Below are 13,528 nucleotides of genomic sequence, written 5' to 3'. Positions count from 1 at the left end.
CCCAAGTTCAATCCCTGTGATCTCTACTTAAAAGGCAGCAGGACTGGGGAAAACCTCTATTGTGGCTGTGGGGAGCCACTGCCAATAAGACTAGAAAGTAGTGGGGTAGGCAGACCAGTGGTACGACTCTGTATACCTGAAGAGCATAATAATAATAAGATTGAGATAGTAATGGATTTGAAAACAATAATGTGCAAATAAAAGACTTAGGGCATAATCAAACCCAGGATGGGGAACCTGCAGCCCTCCAGATGTTGCTGGACTCCGAGACTTCCGGGTCAGCGCCACTGGTGAATGGCGGAGTTCCTCCAACCGGAGGAACAGGCTCCGTGGAAATTGGGTCTTTCCGCCGCGGCGAAGGTGGGGACCCGCTAGAAATCCCAGGCGGAGGAAGCCTGGGAACGTGGGGTTCGGCAGGGCACCAGAAGCGCCCCCCTACTCGCGGGGAATCCCATCTAGGGGCTCCGGAGCGAAGTGGGGTGAGAAGCGCGGTGCTACGAACTGACTGCTACTTTCACGGAGTGAAGCCGCACAGCCATTGCCAGAGAGCGCTGACTTTTTCCTGTGGACAATTGGACTTAAAACAAGTACCCGTGAGTAGAAACTGAAAATTGGATCAAGAAATTGTTTAATTTGGTATCGAAGCGGGAAGGTGCAAACAGGAAGTCCGCCTTCCGCTTCTTGTATATAGACTAATGCAAAAATTTTGCAAGCTAAAGCCGGGAAGCTGTCAAAAAAAGACTAAATTTCCTTCATTTAGAATCACTGAAACCCCCCTTGGAAGCAGGAGAAAAGGGGGGGGGGACTCTGTTTAACCCTAGCAGGAGAGGGAGTGAATAAGGATAAGTTTCCACCGTCTCTAACCTGGGAACGAGGTGTCAGAGACAGAAACTGTTGGAGAGGTTCATTGACTGTGAACGTAATACTTTGACAGATAGCTAATGAAGAGAAACAAGTTGATTCTAATGTTGCCTTTTGCATTTTAAAGAAACAAAATACCTGAAAAACATCTGAAATATCTGAAAAATGAAAGTAACTTTCCTTTGTCTTCAAAAAAAAAAAAAAAAGGATACAAATAGATTGTCTCCTCTAGAGGGAGCTTGTTAAATTGTTGCTGTAGTATATTTGAGACCCAACATCTGTGAGATTAAGACTGTGGGAACAGTCTTTTCTGACCTTGAACAAAGATGAGCTGGGAGGAAGACTGGGTGCTTGCTTTATGCAAGACAAATGCTTTGCTGGAACAGATGCATGAGAAGATGGACTTGATGAATGAGAAAATGGATTTGACTGTTGTGGTTAATAACTATGGACAAACAGGGAACATTGATACAGAAATCATTCAGGAACCAACCTATGAATCTGTACTGACTGGGCAAGTGCAGATGACAATGGAGGAGGATGTGGCTGCACCTCAAATAGTACAAATGGAGAGACCCGAGGCCCTACAGGAGCATAAGCCGCTGTTATTGAAGATTGAAATTGGAGTGGGAAAGGGGAGTCTGGAGATGAGGAGGTTCCTAGCTTTGGAGAGATCTTGAAATTTGATTTTAAATACATTTTGGATTATATCGAGGACTGTGGGGAGTGGGACTGTGGGGAATGGGCGAGCTGGATGAAGGGTGATGGAGACAATTTTGGGTTGGAATCCCCCAGAGGCCTACTCCTCAATGAGAAAGGAAAGAAACTAAGACAGAGACCAAGAAGAAAAGGCCACAACTTTATTGATTACAGCAGTGAAAAGGTATTGGCTTAGGCATTGGATGTCTAAAACAAGGGGGTTTATTCACCAGTAGGTGGAGCCTGTTGATGCTAATCCAACTATAGGCTCTCCCCTGATGTCACCGGGGGTCGTGCCATGGCCTCCCACCAAGCAGGCATCGGACAGAGTACACGACCGCCAGATTCCTTTAACGGAATACCCAAAAATTGAAGGCATAGGCGATGGCCACACCCAGCCCTTTGACACACCACAACACATTATTCCAATGCCTAACCTACCCACCAATACCACAAAAAGTTGTGACGATTGCTACGAGGTAGGCGAAAAAACCAAAAAGCCTAATGCCAAATGGAAAAATTCCTACCAGGCCCCCTAGACAACCAGGGCGACCAACCTAAGGTCCATAGCAAGGCCAAAGAACAAGGACCCTGAGCTAAAAGGGAGTGGAGGGTGGGTGACTCGCGACGAGAGGACGGAGAAGAATGAGGCCGAGGAGAGGCTGGCGCCGCCGCAAAAGGCTGCTGAACACGCCCCCTCGAAGGCACCTGGTTGGATGCCTGCCGAGGGGGCGTGGGCGCCAGCCAGGTGAGAGGAGGAGGCAGGGGGCTAATGCCCCCTGCTAGGGGCGGTGCTCGGTTTCCCGCCCACAACCACTCCCCTCTCTTCCAGGGAGGAGAGTCTTTATTGAAGATTGAAGTTGGAGTGGGCCAAGGGGAGTCTGGAGATGAGGAGGTTCCTAGCTTTGGAGAGATCTTGAAATTTGATTTTAAATACATTTTGGATTATATCGAGGACTGTGGGGAGTGGGACTGTGGGGAATGGGCGAACTGGATGAAGGGTGATGGAGACAATTTTGGGTTGGAATCCCCCAGAGACCTACCCCTCAATGAGAAAGGAAAGAAACTAAGACAGAGACCAACAAAAGACAAGGAAAAGGGCAAGCACAAACAAGATGAAGAAGAATTGCAGAAGGGACATGGAAGAGACTTAAGGGCCTCGGACATAAGGCTTCCAGGTTGATGGACTAGATGGAATGGACAGTAAGGACTGACACGACCCGAGACCAGGAAGAAGAGACGCTGGATGATGATTGGAAGAGAATTTATAATGGAAATTTTTTATTTTAGAATCAGTTTAATGAATATTAGGGAAAATGTTAGAATGAAACTATACGACTCTAGCAGAAATGATATCAGGAGCTATGTATATTTGAAAACTAAGATTTAAGTTTTAAGGTACTTAGGGGTAAGATAAGGTTAAATAAATTAAGGTAATTTGAATAACAGAATATGGGGAAAGATGGAAAGGATTTGTTGAGTTAATTATTAGGTTAAATTGTTAAGATAAATTTTATAACAAAAATTGAGAAAGATGGAAAGAATTTGCTGAAATAATTACTAAACTAGAATACAAAAAGGGAGGTGTGAGGAGGTCAATGAAACAAGCAAATGGAAATTATGGATATGCAATTTGGGATTTGTGTTTTTTTTCTTTTTTACTTTTTTTGCTATATTGTCGTATTGGTTTTTATATTTTGTGCTTTTCTCTTTTTTATTTTTTTCTTTCTTTTTGTATTGTAGTGTTGTTTTTTATTTTTTATTTTTCTTGTAATCCTGAAATTATCAATAAATATTATTTTTTTAAAAACAACAAAAGATGTTGCTGGACTCCCAGCACCCTTGCTGGACCTGATGGGACTTGGAGTCCAATGGTATCTGGAGGGCCATAGGTTTGCCAGTCTTGTTCTAACCTGTCGGCATCTGTCTGTCTCAAGAGACAATGGAGTGTGCCTCCAGGGGTGAAGTCAAACTGCTGCATTAGCAACACCAAAGTGACCTCCCTGGAGCACAAGTGTGGGCAGTGTGTATGGAGGTCCTGGGCTGCCCAGACAACAAGACCCTCCTCTTGGCCTCTCTGATGTGGTCCAAAAGGAAGCAGAGCAATACATTTGCCACCAGCTTGGCTACAGGAGTTGCTGGAAGGAGGTGTACAATACAATATCCTATTGTCTTAGGGACTCCACTCTGGATTGGTGTACAGTTTACTCCTTAGCCTTTTCTTCTCCTAAAGATATCATGCCAAGTAGCGGATGTTCAGGATCAGAGCTTTCCTTCTCCTAGATGGGCTACCTTCCCAGGTTGAGGAGCCTCATCTACCCCTCACTTCCCACAGCAGCAAATAGCCTTCTTGACCACTGGACCCACTATTGGTCTCATCCACTCAATCCACTAGACCCTGTCTTTGCATGAAGTCCCTAATTCATCAAGGGTTTGAAACCCATCAGCCAACTCTACCTGGTTTAGCTGGCCAGTTTTTTTTGTTTTTGTTTAGCTGGCCAGTTGAAGCAGTTCCAGGGACGTGGCCACTGTCACATGCTGACAGCTTCTAGGAGCCACAGGGGAGAAGTAAGTGCAGTGTGGAGACCAAAAGCGGACAACGTGTCCCACCAGAGGTGCTACCCCCCAACACCCCTTATCTAACCACAGTTAAGCATTTCATCATGGCTTTCACTGTGGTGGTTAAACATCCACCTCTACATTTCCATCACTGCATTGACCTTGTCTGGGACATGCCCTTATTTTGTGTATAAGTCTGCAATTATGAAAGCCACTGAAATATGAAAGAGTTGGATGTTATTATGCACAATGTAGTCTCATGACATCTGAGTAGGAGGTATGCTTGATGGTGTCAAAAACAAATGCTGGTTTATGTTGCTGATCTTAAGTTCTACATATTGTGGAATGGCAATGGAGGCAGTGTGTTCTTCTCTACTTACAGGCTCTAATTACCATAATCAGAATATAAGTTATCAGGTACCCATTATGGAAGACAAATACAGTGGTACCTCAGGTTAAGTACTTAATTCGTTCCGGAGGTCCGTACTTAACCTGAAACTCTTCTTAACCTGAAGCACCACTTTAGCTAATGGGGCCTCCTGCTGCCACTGCGCCACCAGAGCAGGATTTCTGTTCTCATCCTGATGCAAAGTTCTTAACCTGAAGCACTATTTCTGGGTTAGCGGAGTCTGTAACCTGAAGCATATGTAACCTGAAGCGTATGTAACCTGAGGTACCACTGTATAGAAATACATGCCCTGGAAATCTCCTGACCTTCCAGCTGCAATGCTACATGAGAATAAAGGTTCTAGGCTCTAGAACAACAACAGTAATGAATTTTAAATGATAGGGTTAACCCATCCCCAACCGCAGCATCAGACAATATAGATTCAGCTCAGGCACAGGTTAAACCCAGTTGTTGTTGTTGTTTAGTCATTTAGTCGTGTCTGACTCTTCGTGACCCCGTGGACCAGAGCACGCCAGGTACTCCTGTCTTCCACTGCCTCCTGCAGTTTGGTCAAACTCATGTTGGTCCCTTCTATAACACTGTCCAACCATCTCGTCCTCTGTCATCCCCTTCTCCTTGTGCCCTCAAACTTTCCCAACATCAGGGCCTTTCCAGGGAGTCTTCTCTTCTCATGAGGTGGCCAAAGTATTGGAGCCTCAGCTTCAGGATCTGTCCTTCCAGCGAGCACTCAGGGCTGATTCGGAGCAGGAACCGGCAAGCCACTCCAGTGTTCCTGCCAAGAAAACTCAATGGACAAAAACAACAGGCATATAAACCCAGTTACTTTATAATAATAGTTCCAGGATATTTTTGATGCCATCTACCCATTGTCAATAACCTATTCTTAACAAGTCCCCCACACTTTCATGTGTACCAGCTGCCCACTCCCTTCAGTCTTGATTCTGAAATGCATCAAAATCTCAATCGCTCACTTTTCTGTTGCTACATTTTCCATCCTCCTACTACCCCTCACCTTTCTATTACACAGTAGCATTAAAAATAATAATAACGAAAAAAAACTCCTACCTACTGTACTGTTTATGATTCTTCCTACAAATTTGCTACATGCTTTGGTAGTGTCATACATCACTGCTTTGAGTTATTAAAAATTGCCTTTGATTGCTCTCAAGTGCTTGAAATGCATTTATAATCTATACTTGCTGCAGTGTGCTGAAACACAAACACGCACACACGCGCACACATATTGATGATATATTGCAATTTTTATATAATCCAGCCCTTTTATATCAAGCACAGTGTGTGTGTTTCTTGGTTCATCCATACTGTTCTGATGTTTGTGTGAACTGGTTCAATGCTGGTCCAATAAAAGATATCACAGATCTGCAATATTTCACATGCAACTTTCCATCTGGAGGAAAGTATTGTACTCAGTGTCCCAACACGGATGCTGTGCTGACTATTTTTAATCAATCAATTAATGCAAACCTAGGCAGTGGAATGGAGCCTGCTCTTGTATTTCAAAGTCAATCATGTGAACTGAGCTGACTCCCAAAGACATTGTCTAGGTGCAAAGATGTGGTCAAAGGTCTTCTTCATCTGCCATATAATCTTCCTTGTGCCTTGATAAATGTTGGAAGCCACTGATGTAAAATTGTTTGAGAAGAAATGCATATTTGGATTACATGCGCAGGAGTTTTAAACATTGTTTCCAATCCACTTTTTATCAAATGTCAGTGACACATAAGATTGCTAAGAACAAAGCAATCAGGATGGTGATAGGTTTGTCTGTGTGTGCGTGGGCGCACACTTTAGCCCCCCTGGATAAGTCGGCTAAGAAGCAATTGCAGCATTTAAATTCATGTTTTGTCATTTCCATTTCAAAATGTCCTATGGGGGGGAGAGATGGTAAGAATTTCCATACGTTACAGACAGAGGGTACTTTGCTCTGAATTTTGCAATTTACACTGGAAAGCATGCATGCAGCCTGATCTCGTGTATGTTGCTCAGAAAGTTCAATTAAGCTAAGAGGGGCTTACTCCTACCTAACTATGCAGTGGATTTTAATCTTAATATTGTAATAATGCTTCCTCTGCCTTCTATATTACTACTAGTTGAATACACTTTTGATTCTAAATTTAATAGTCATTAAAATGAAAATGTGGTAAAAAAACCACCACCACCACCAACCATAACTGATTATAAAATAAAAGCATCCTAGATATGCCTCAAACTGTTTTCTGATAAAATTTCATTGGGACTAATCAGAAAGAAATGCTTCTACATCCCAATGAGGGAAGCAGGCAGAATGCTCAGAATTCAATTGCTTTAGATATAAAAACAGCATTCATAAAGGGTCTGACTCTTCTTTCTATAAGAGCAGGATGCAGGCTGTCCATTCAGAGAAGTTCAGGTAAAGTTCTTTGTCAGTTCCTGAAATAACAAGACCCAACACTGCCAAGAATCTGTCTGCCATGTCTTAAGAATTCCCCTGGTTCCATTTATTCTCCTCTATTGCTGTTTCTTCTCAAACTGCAGAAGTGTCTAGGATCCACAAAGTTGTGTCATAGAACCATAGAGTCATAATATTGTAGAGTGGGAAGGGACCCCAAGGGTCATCGAGCCCATCTCCTTGCAATGCAGGAATCACAGCTAAAGCCTCTGTGACATATGGCCATCCAACCTCTGCTTAAAAACCTGCAGTGAAGGAGAGTCCACCACCTTCCGGAGGAGTCAAGTTCCACTGTCAAGCAGCTCTTACAGTCAGGAATATGATAGCCATCTTCAAATATCTTCAGGGCTGTCACATGGGAAATGGAGCAAACTTGTTTTCTCCTGCTCTGGAGGGTAGGACTCAAACCAGCAGCTTCAAATTACAAGAAAGGAGATTCCGACTAAACATCAGGAAGAACTTTCTGACAGCAAGAGCTGATTGACAGTGGAATGGTCTCCCTCGGGAGATTGCGGACTCTCTTTCACTGCAGGTTTTTAAGCGGAGGTTGGGTGGCCATTTTTAATTTATGTACCACCCTTCATCAAAAAATAAATAAATCTCAGGGTGGTTCACAAGAGACAAAAAGCACAAATAAATCACCGTCTCGTGTGATCCAGTTGAGGTTCCTCATTGCAGGAGATTGGGCTAGATCATGGGTAGGCAAACTAAGGCCTGAGGGCCGGATCCGGCCCAATTGCCTTCTAAATCCGGCCTGCAGAGGGTCTAGGAATCAGTGTTTTTACATGAGTAGAATGTGTCCTTTTATTTAAAATGCACCACTGGGTTATTTGTGGGGCATAGTGATTCATTCATTCCCCCCCCAAATATAGTCCAGCCCTCCACAAGGTCTGAGGGACAGTGGACTGGCCCTCTGCTGAAAAAGTTTGCTGACCCCTGGACTAGATGATCATTGGGCATCTCTTCCAACCTTACCATTCTATGGTTCCATGATGCTAAGTCAAACTCTATTTTAAAGGCTTGTTTTCCCTCTGCCAGGCTTGGGTTGGCTAAGAAGGCAGCAGCCCTACCTCTGAGTGCAGCTTGGAACAGGGGTGCCTTAAGTCTGTGTTAGTTCCACCAGCTTCCTATACTGTAATTAGGGCTGCTCTGTCACTTACTTGAGGATCAAGGCACTTTAGAAATTAGCTGTCAACTCTTCTCTTCTCCTGCTGGTTATCCAGCTACGGTGTGGAGTATTAGTTAATGGCTGCAGTCTATCAGGTGTGAGGATATGTCCCGCTGATAAGGTTGGACCAACACAAATGTATGTGTTATTCTCCAAGTCCTACCTGCCACTCTTCGTGAGTCATTCTGGACCTTTGGCAGTTTTAAATTGCCTGTGATGGATGGAAACGCTATTGGAGGCCAAATGGCTATCATTTTACTGTGAGATGCGGTGAACCCATTTATTTGGCTATCTGATAAGGTTGGGAGTAGTAATGCCTTGCATCAGTTATACTCCAGGAAGCAAAGAGAAGAAAAGACAGGATATAACCTGAATATTAGAAAAAGAAAAAAAATCTCACGGAATTAATATTTGAACGTGTCACAATATAAATCTTAGCCTAATTAAAGTACAGTAAGTTAACTGGCTCTCGTTTAGCGAAGTAATTAATTAATCAACTAAAATAAATATCACAGTGTCTTAATTTGTGTGATATTCTGAGAAACTTAAGGGAAATAGCACGTACCTTTACTAATACTAGGAAAATATCACTTACGACAAGAACTAAATGTATGAAAACTTTTGTGAACTAAGTGTTATTAAAGATCCATGTTTTGAAATTTCTTTTTATAACTTTGAGGGCTCATATCAATGGATTAATGATTTCTGTCTTACTTTCTAAATTATCTGGTTGCATTTTATTTATTTATTTAATAAGATAATCATTTTTCTTGCTGCCATATGCTTTGGTTTGCTGACGAAAGACTATAAGATGAGACTCCTTGGGAGCCCATTGAAATGTGTAAATTGAATTATGAAATGATGTGCTAAATGAAGTGATAGCTTATTCATAATTAAAAACTATTCAGTGTTGAGCGATTTTTAATATAAAAACTTGTCACTTAAGCGTAGTGATTTCAAGGTAAAAGAGGCTTAAACTTCTGCATTAAGACTTACATTTATATTTGTGATCAAACCCATTGAAGTGGCCAGTGCTTAATCTACAGTGGCTATTTCTACGTTTCCTTAGGAATAAATGTCCTGGGCAAACAGCCTTGTTCAAATCCTATTTTTGTTGGTGCAGGTTTGTCATATCCACACACACCTGTTTTTTTTGTCACCATATTCGTTGCCATTCGTACATATACATTCTGCTCCTTGATGTCCACAGAGGCACATGGAACTTAATGAAACTTATTAGCGCATTTCAGGTGCAAAGAGGGTTGGGTCCCTCCCCATAGTAACATTTCCTTCATTCTCCACAAAATGAAATCAATTACCAAAAACAACCAAAATGAAAAGGAGGAAGGCACAAAGAGCATAGAAAGTCAGAGCTAACCATAAATGAATGAATTAAATTAAGCAACAACCAAATCAAAGGTTTGTTTAAACAGATGAATAATGGTGGGCGAAACATCTCTCTCTTCTCCCTCAAATTATGGCATGATTCAGCCAAGGATAAGAGTTTACAGAGCAATCCTATACATGCCTGTTCAGAAGTACGTCTCATCAGGTCAACAGGGCTTATTCTCAGGTACAGAATATAGCAGGAATGGAAAGCCTATGGCTCTCCAGATGTTCTTGGACTACTTCTGGCACCCCGACCAGTGACTCTGCTGCCTGGGGCTGGTGGGAGTCCAGTACCTGCTGGAAGGCTACAAGTTTCCTACCCCCAGTGTGGAGGACTGCAGCCTAAAGTCAGATGCTTCACTCCCGGCTTTGACTTCAGTGGGCCTTAGAGAGGCTTAAATTGGCAGAAGGCTCATACAATTCATATTCATTTTTAGGTGGGACAGAACGAGGGAAAATATATAAGATAGGTCTGATAGGTTAATTATTAGAGCTGTGTAGAACCCCACTATCTGCCCTGTTGCACTGATCCATACACCCCCCTCAAAAAAAATACAGGCTGACCCACCCAGGGTCAATTCAGGGACCCCTTGCCCCAGATTTAGTTTGGGATGGGGATAATGATTAATTTGCTTTAAAAAACAAAATCAAACCCCTGATTAAACACACCAAGAGCAGGTCAGTTCTGGGGTGGGGGGCTTCTTCTCAAGTGGTTTCCTTGCAGAGAACAGCTGTTGTATGGAAGCATCCATTCTGCAGGGTACAGCCTTTGGCTTGGAGTCAATTTGATTCCCTCCCCCTCTTTCTTTTTTCCTTTCTCCTCCTGTGATGAGGCTGCATTTTAATGTTTTAATGTTGTATTTTAATCTTGTTTTTAAGTTGTATTCATTCAACTTGTTTTTATTATTGGTTGTTAGCCACCCTGAGCCCGGCCTTGGCTAGGGAGGGCAGGGTATAAATAAAATTTATTATTATTATTATTAATGATCCAGGGCTGTCTCAGCCCATCTTTACTGATACCAGAATGCCTCAGAATAAGCCCAATTTGGGCCATATTTGACTTGGCCAAATCTGGTGCACAGCCCTATTGTTTACACATTCATGTTTGCCGCCTGAATCCTGAAAATATAAACATCTCCATTAATTTGTTTGGCAAGATGTAAGCTGCCATGTTTTATAATATAAACCCATTTCTGCCTGCCTGCAGTGGAAGTAAACTTTCTCTTTGGACAAATTATTCTGTAATTGTACACACTGGGGTTTCATGATTTATTTATTTTTTTAAAAAATCTTTTCTAGTACCAGCCGCTGCAAGAGATATGATACAGATCTAGGATGGCCTGCTACTCTTCTCTGTTCACCTAAAACAACTTATTTTATCTGCTACAGTGACACTTGCTTACAGCAACAAACGAGAGAACTTTGACCTTAGTCCCCCCCCCCCCCTTCTGTGAGAGCTGGAATGCAAGCATTCATTTCAGGCGCTTTTTAAAAGGTTATTTTCAGCAGAGCTGAAACAGATCTGGTGATTGCAGATCTGCAAACTGAACTTGAGTGTTTGTGGTTTTCAGTAAAATATCTAAATTTGAATTAATAACCTTTCTGAGAGTAGCTTAGCATTTCGCCAATATCTCACTTTAGATGAGTGCAGGCTTGACAGATTCAGTAAGAGACAAAGCTCTTGTAGTTTTAGTATTTTCTTAAAATGGTACATTTCAGGAGGTGTGGACTTTCTCCTAATAGCTCTGCAGCTATACAAGCTGAGATCCTCCTTTTTGTGGGGCAGCAGTCTGCCTGCCCCCTCTACCTTCCACCCTGCATCTGATTTGCACTATATTAATGACAAAGGTAAATAATTTCCTCCCTCAGACAAATGCTTTTATGGCAGTGGTTTTCAACCAGTGTGCCGTGGCACCCTGGGGTCCCTTGAATAGAAGGGTTTGGATGTGAAGAGTTTGGATATGATATCCCGCTTTATCACTACCCGAAGGAGTCTCAAAGCGGCTAATGTTCTCCTTTCCCTTCCTCCCCCACAACAAACACTCTGTGAGGTGAGTGAGGCTGAGAGACTTCAGAGAAGTGTGACTAGCCCAAGGTCACCCAGCAGCTGCATGTGGAGGAGCAGAGATGCGAACCCAGTTCCCCAGATTGCAAGTCCACCGCTCTTAACCACTACACCACACTGGCTCTGAATGATGGTCAGGGGTGCTGTAGGCAACACTGGCCTCTGTCCCTCTTTCCTTCCCTTTCTCCTCTCTTGCCTTCTTGCATGTCTGCCTCCCAAAGGCTTGTACGGCTGTTTGTTGCAGCAGCCCTCGCTGCAAGCTCTGCAGGCAAATGGTGTCTCTGGGGCTGGCCAGGGGGTATTGGTTGCTAGCAGCTGAGGTGACCTCGGAGTAAGCAAGCAAGTGGGCGAGGGAGCCCAGCCAGCCAGTCCACCAGCCCTTGCTGTTGGGAATGGGTAGATAAGTGGGAAGCCAGGCAAGCAGGCAGACAGGCGATGCCCTGGCCTTTCTTGTGCTTGCTGTATGCAAGGCCTGTCTGGCAGCTGAGTGCCCGGTACTGAAGGGTAGCCTTTCTGCCATGCAGGCCTGGCAGATCCAAACTGCTGCCACTGCTGTCTCCCAAGATAAGGTGCTGGCTTCACGTTCACCTTTGGCTAGTCTACGTTGGGCCACTCAGGCTGGGGGCATCCTCTTCCCAGGCCCCTGTAGGAAGGCACCTCTCTTGGAGGCAGGGGGGTGCAGCTCAGAGACCAGGGGCAGCAGCAGCGACTGCCCGGAGGACTCCCAAAGAGAGGGGAAAAGAGAGCAGACTGAGGGAACACTCCACAAGGGAGGGTGTTCAAAAGAGGATGAGAAGCTGTTAGCTCTTCAGGCAAGGGGTGACATAACTGGGCTCCTAAGCCCTTCAGAGCTGCCAAAGAAAGAATGTGGTTGGTCAAGGGAGCCATGGACTCAAAAAGGTTGAAAACCTCTGTTTTATGGGATCAGAGACATTTCAAGGAAGATCCCAAATCAACTTTTAAGCCAAGTGATTTGAAGATTCTCAGAAATTGGAAGAGGCCAAAAGGGATTGGCCATTGGAAAGCTGTTTTTGCCAGGCTTTGCTTCAACCACTTTCTCTCTATTTCCTTGCGTCGTTTCATCTGCTGCTATAATTCTGCCCCCATACTTTTAGCTGTTTCTGTTTTAGCTATAAGCTGCCTTGAGTCCCCATCAGGGGAAAAGGCTGGATATAAATAAATATAATAATATAATTATTCTTAGTGAAATTATATTCTTGTTTTTTGAAAAAAATATTTTTTACCTTGTGTGCTACCCAGAAAACTTGTTACTGACCAAGGGGGGGGGGGAATAAAGTAAAAACCATTCTGCACTGAATTAATTGAGACCCACGTGCTTATTTTCCCTTTCAAATAAGTTCCTTGCACAACAATGAAAGTCATACCTGTTGTATTCTTCACTGGTGAACCCCCTTTTTTTAATATTCCAGCTGAACAATGGGTTTGGATATCAACATGTTCAACAGAAGCAGAGGGGGCAGAGGGTATGAAGTGAATGTAAATCCTGCCCAAAGCGCATGTTTGGCCTTGCATGCTGGAAGTAAGTCATTGTGCACACAATCCTAAACTAAAAGGATCCTGATGTTTTGCCCCTTCTGTTATACTAATTGAATTATTATCTTTTGTTAGGGTGGTTTGTTTTCGGCTGAATGGAAATCGCTGTGCCACTGGGCACCCTGCTACGAATTAACATTCAGCTACAAGGTCTCCAAACATCTGGGTGGTGGTTTTATTTTTTTGTTCACCAGACACTCTTCATAAATATTTAACAAATCAAATAATTAAAGAAGAATATGATCTGCCAGCTGCGGCACCAACGAACAACAATGCCGTTGCCTATCTGGCTGATTACTCTTCCTGTGTAGTGCTTGTCCCTTGACTGTAATCACTTCACAGGGTGCATCATCCAAGTAGAAACCACTACTGTTT

The 13,528-nt window shown here is 43.4% G+C and overlaps 1 long non-coding RNA gene across 4 annotated transcripts in view; it reads left to right on the top strand.

The window, feature by feature from the left end:
* Positions 1–13,528, top strand: part of LOC308474465 — a 64,202-nt gene that overhangs the window by 5,859 nt on the left and 44,815 nt on the right. For all 4 annotated transcript variants that reach the window (XR_013984744.1, XR_013984745.1, XR_013984746.1 and 1 more), the window contains exon 2: positions 13,030–13,139. This is a non-coding gene — a long non-coding RNA (uncharacterized lncRNA). The remainder of the gene's footprint in view (positions 1–13,029; positions 13,140–13,528) is intronic.

This window comes from Podarcis pityusensis, assembly GCF_964106645.2.
Source record: "Podarcis pityusensis genome assembly, chromosome: 3".
Taxonomy (NCBI): domain Eukaryota; kingdom Metazoa; phylum Chordata; class Lepidosauria; order Squamata; family Lacertidae; genus Podarcis; species Podarcis pityusensis.
The sequence above is the reverse complement of the archived record's forward strand: the minus strand, read 5'-3'. Positions and strand labels throughout refer to the sequence as shown.